The sequence below is a fragment of the Salvelinus alpinus genome, chromosome 27 (assembly GCF_045679555.1).
Source record: "Salvelinus alpinus chromosome 27, SLU_Salpinus.1, whole genome shotgun sequence".
Taxonomy (NCBI): domain Eukaryota; kingdom Metazoa; phylum Chordata; class Actinopteri; order Salmoniformes; family Salmonidae; genus Salvelinus; species Salvelinus alpinus.
This window is the reverse complement of record NC_092112.1, coordinates 48,039,029-48,045,028: the sequence shown is the minus strand read 5'-3', so window position 1 is coordinate 48,045,028 and position 6,000 is coordinate 48,039,029.

Genomic DNA, 6,000 nt, shown 5'->3' with positions numbered 1-6,000 from the left:
CACAATAGTGGTTTTATGTAAAAAGGGAATTCCTTTCCGTACCAGAATCGCTGTGCCTCTCGTTTTGGCAGAGAAGTTAGAGTGATACACTTGCCCCACCCACCTACATTATTCTGCTATGAGAATAATTTTTCAGATGGGTTTCTTGCAAAAATATAATATCAGACGAGAGTGCTTTCAAGTGGGCTAGGACCCTGTCTCTCTTAATTGGTTCGTTTAAACCCTTGACATTCCAGGAAGTGAATGTGAGCCCCGCCCCCCTCTCATTTGTAGTTCCTATGGTGGCCTGCATAACATGTAACTCAATAAAAAGGTAAGAAAGCGCACCAAACCATCACGATCAGCATATGTAGCATCTACACCCGAGCAGTATCCAACCAGCCCCTCCCCCTGCAAGCACCTTTACTTCCCACCCTATTCCCCTACTTTCCCCACCATTTACCCCCCCGATCAACCCACCTTTAACAGGCATAAAAAATAGAAAAATCTAAATAATAAACACATTGTCTGGCCGATGCCAAAAAAGCATCGGCCAGATGCGCGACCTCGAACAAGAGGTAAAACAACAATAAAATCCCAACTATACGTTCACCTCTCACTATCCTAGAACTTCTACTAACATATGAACTGAGGAGGCTCCCGTGAATAAAGTGTTCAATTAGCATCTAATAAACCTAAACAGAATAAGTTGCAACTTAAACATATTGCGCACTTAAGCGTCATCTTGGGTCAATCCCTGAGATAAGCAAGATATAGCATCACAAGATTATATTGCTAAGCAATGCCGGTCTAAACATGAACAGTCAGCAACCGACATAGACAGCAGTACATTTACATATTGTGGGTTAGGAGATCGGAAACAAGAATTTTTCTAAATTAAACGTACCCCCCAATCAGAAAATAAATAAAAATATTTTATATATATATACATACATACATACATATAATCATACACACACATATACATACATATATATATATATATATCATCAAAAAGAAAGGAGGACCAAGGCACTCTTCATATAATTAATTAAAATGCCTTTATTAGTATGGCATGTTCAATAGAAACAAAGTTGTTTAAAAACCTACGCGTTTCGGCTGCATGGCCTTCGTCAGGGAGTACAGAAAAAGGAGAATACAATGTCCTCTTTTGAAAGGCTTTTCCAATTAGCCCTAATTAGAAGAGGGAGTGGTTACCAAATTGGACACACCTAGTAAGCAATAATATACACATGAAAAGGTGAAATACTGTAGCTATGTTATCATGAGCATACAACTCCAAGCTAGAAGCATCAGAACACCCAGAGAGGCAGTTCCAACCCTAACCATGACTGGGAGAAGTGTCCAGAACAAGAAAGCAATATATTCCACAGTACTCCAGACCACAGCAAAACATGAACAACAGTCCAAACATAGCTAGAGGGCAATTGAGCAAAATGTCCACTAGATGACAGCAAATGGATCCATCACGACCCTACAGGAAGGGTGAGAAATCCATATCTTCATTTAAACCAGGGTACTTAGTGGCCTGTAGTTTGTAAATCCCAAAACTTTCCCTTTGGTTTAACTGTTTAAGACGGTCCCCTTTTCTAATAGAGGCCGGAACATGATCAATACCCATAGCTTGTAGGGAGGCAGGGTTACCATGGTGTAAGGACTTGTAGTGCCTTGCCATGGGGTAGTCTTCATTGCCTACCCGTATGGCGTACTTGTGTTCCGCCAAGCGATCTTGAAGGCGTCTCTTTGTCCGTCCAATGTAGAACACCTTGCACTGTGGACATTCCAGTCTATAGATGACATGAGTGGTTTTGCAGTTAATAAAATGCTTGAGGTAATACTCCATTTTAGAAGCTGTGTCAACAAAATACTTTTTCTGTGCAATATTACTGCAATGGTTGCACTGGTAACATTTAAAAGAGCCCTTGGGTTTGTGGTCAAGCCAAGTTTTTTGAGAGTCACCCGGAAGATAACTGTGGACTAATTTGTCATTTAGGGTAGGACATCTCTTAAAGCTTATGACTGGTGGTTCAGGAAAGACTTGGCGTAGTAGCGTATCACTTTGGATGATTCCCCAATTATTTTTAATGATTCTTTTAATGTTCTCTGCTTCAGTGCTGTATTTTGTAACAAAATACACTCTCTCTGATGTATCACGAGGCACTCCTCTTCGTAACAAGTTCTCTCTGTCAAGTAATCCAGCCCTTATACCTGCATCTTTCAGGACCTGAACGCTGTAGCCCCGATCCAAAAAGCGATTCTCCAATTCAGCAGATTTGACACTGTAGTCTGTTTCCTGATCGCAAATTCTACGGACTCTTTGGAATTGGCCATATGGAATATTCTCTTTTAGCCTTTTGGGGTGAAAGCTGTCTGCCCTCAGAATGGTATTCCCATCTGTAGGCTTCCTAAAGATTGATGTGTGCAAATAACCTTTATCATTTTTACTAATGTCGAGGTCCAAAAAATGAATGTTATCCTTGCTGTATTCCATAGTTAGTTTGATGTTAGGGTTAATGCTGTTAAGGTATTGGTGGAAGGAAATAAGTTCATCTTCTGAGCCGGACCAAAACAGGCAAACATCATCAATATAGCGTCCCCACCATATAATCCGGTCAAAGAAATGGTTATTAGAAGGATCCAAAATGAAGTCATTTTCCCATTTACCCAAGTACAAACCAGCATAGGAAGGGCTGTAGCAAGCTCCCATGGCACATCCTTTGACCTGTTTGAAAATACGGTCCTGGAAGATAAAGATGTTATGATTAAGAGTCCATTCAGTCAGTGATACAATGAATTCTGTAGGAGGCATCTCAGTTTCAGGCCGGGTACTCAAGAAATGGTGCATCGCTGCCAAACCTTGTTGATGCTCAATGGTGGTGTATAGAGACTCCACATCCATGGTGACTAAAAAGGAAGCTGTACCTATATTCTTCAATTCCTTAATTTTGTTCAACACATCTGTGGTATCTTGAAGATAGGCTGGAAGTGACAACAGAAAAGGCTTAATAAAGTAATCAATGTACTTAGAGATGGGTTCTGTCAGACTTTCATTACCACTAATGACTGGTCTGCCTGGGGGGTTTTCAAGATTTTTGTGGATTTTTGGAAGAAGGTAAAAAGAAGCCATACGCGGACTGCCATTGAAAAGAAATTTGAACTCATTGTCTGAAATGTAACCATTTTCCTTAGCTTCTGTGAGGATCCCTTTCAATTCAGTTTTTAGGTCCTCTGTAGGGTTGAAGGTAAGAGATTGGTAGAATTCGTCATTGTCTAATTGACGGTAGGCTTCTGTCACATATTTGTCTTTACACCACACTACTGTAGCACCACCTTTGTCTGCTTTTTTAATTACAATCCGTTCATTTTTGGACAATGATTCAACTGCATCCCTCTCTGTCTTAGAAAGATTACGTCGTGTTATGTTGGAATCAATTTTACCCTTAAACAGATTCTCCACATCAAAATTAACTTTCTTGGCAAATGTATTTAGTGTGGCATTCTGGACTATGGGACAAAAAGTGGACTTGGGCTTAAAAGGTGTTTTTGAGGGAACAGAAACTGCCTGACCTGAGACACTGGCGTCTGTAGTTGGAGAGATGTTTTGCTTGTACCAGGCCTTCAGATGTAGATTCCTGTAGAAACGAGAGGACACAAAGAGGACATTGTATTCTCCTTTTTCTGTACTCCCTGACGAAGGCCATGCAGCCGAAACGCGTAGGTTTTTAAACAACTTTGTTTCTATTGAACATGCCATACTAATAAAGGCATTTTAATTAATTATATGAAGAGTGCCTTGGTCCTCCTTTCTTTTTGATGACCAATTTACACCTTTTACCAAAGAGCACCTTCTATCTACCAAAATATACTATAGTGTACCTTAGTAGCGCTTCCCTTCCTCCTCTTTCTACTAGTTAAACAGCACTTGGGTGGTGCTTAGAGGAAGCAGCTCCACAGTTATTTCTTTCTGTGTTTTTTGAGGACATTTCACAACTCAAACTATGGATTTTACCCAAGAATCTACAAGATTTTCCTATTCCCATGAAGAGGGCCAAAGGATTATTACCACTACCTCATTGCTAGATGAGATGACTGCCACAGAGAATACTGGAATGGACTTAAACAAGGCTTACAGAGACTTGCAACACCTTATGGAGAAAGATACTAAACTTGACCTCAATTCTATCACCTTGTCTGACTATTGGAGGAAAGGCCTAATCCCCAGAGGACTCCGTATTATGAAGTTTCCAGCTAATGGAGCACAAGGTAAAACTGAATTTAAAGATAAATGGGAGGCTATTCTCAACAAGTGTTCTTTTGACCTAATGCTACTTCTAATAGAAGATTCTAAAAAGGACAGACAAGTAGTCCAAACAGAAATTGAAGAATTAAAAAGGAAAATTTCAGAACACAGTGATATTTCTAACAAAGCACAATGTGATGAGATCTTGAAAGAGAAAGTAGACACATTCACTCTGACATTGAAGCAAGACAAGCTAAGAAAATTTAGAAGAGATGAAGTAGATTATAGAGATGGCAAGGTCTTTGCCTGGAGAAGACCAACATGCAAGAATTCAGAATCACATCTGCAGAGAAGGAAGCCTAGATCTGTTTCTTTCAACTTTACAAGCAGTGACGATGAGGATCACCCCAGACGCTCAGAGGCCAGCTCCTCCCAAGATTTTTTAGATCAGGAAGAGGAGCCACGCAGGTTCCTCAACAAGAGAGGGAGAGGACGCGGAAGAGGCCAACACGGAGGGGGAGGAAGAATTCAAGACTATCCAACCACACGGAGCAGGACCAGAACAAGGCTGTGATCAACATTTCTGGAGAACCCCTTTCTGATGATTGCATAAGGGTCTTGTCTAAAGGACTGTCCTTTGCCCCCACATATTCAACTAATGAATTTAATACAAAGATTGACCTATTTCGTTTCTACAGGAATCTACATCTGAAGGCCTGGTACAAGCAAAACATCTCTCCAACTACAGACGCCAGTGTCTCAGGTCAGGCAGTTTCTGTTCCCTCAAAAACACCTTTTAAGCCCAAGTCCACTTTTTGTCCCATAGTCCAGAATGCCACACTAAATACATTTGCCAAGAAAGTTAATTTTGATGTGGAGAATCTGTTTAAGGGTAAAATTGATTCCAACATAACACGACGTAATCTTTCTAAGACAGAGAGGGATGCAGTTGAATCATTGTCCAAAAATGAACGGATTGTAATTAAAAAAGCAGACAAAGGTGGTGCTACAGTAGTGTGGTGTAAAGACAAATATGTGACAGAAGCCTACCGTCAATTAGACAATGACGAATTCTACCAATCTCTTACCTTCAACCCTACAGAGGACCTAAAAACTGAATTGAAAGGGATCCTCACAGAAGCTAAGGAAAATGGTTACATTTCAGACAATGAGTTCAAATTTCTTTTCAATGGCAGTCCGCGTATGGCTTCTTTTTACCTTCTTCCAAAAATCCACAAAAATCTTGAAAACCCCCCCAGGCAGACCAGTCATTAGTGGTAATGAAAGTCTGACAGAACCCATCTCTAAGTACATTGATTACTTTATTAAGCCTTTTCTGTTGGCACTTCCAGCCTATCTTCAAGATACCACAGATGTGTTGAACAAAATTAAGGAATTGAAGAATATAGGTACAGCTTCCTTTTTAGTCACCATGGATGTGGAGTCTCTATACACCACCATTGAGCATCAACAAGGTTTGGCAGCGATGCACCATTTCTTGAGTACCCGGCCTGAAACTGAGATGCCTCCTACAGAATTCATTGTATCACTGACTGAATGGACTCTTAATCATAACATCTTTATCTTCCAGGACCGTATTTTCAAACAGGTCAAAGGATGTGCCATGGGAGCTTGCTACAGCCCTTCCTATGCTGGTTTGTACTTGGGTAAATGGGAAAATGACTTCATTTTGGATCCTTCTAATAACCATTTCTTTGACCGGATTATATGGTGGGGACGCTATATTGATGATGTTTGCC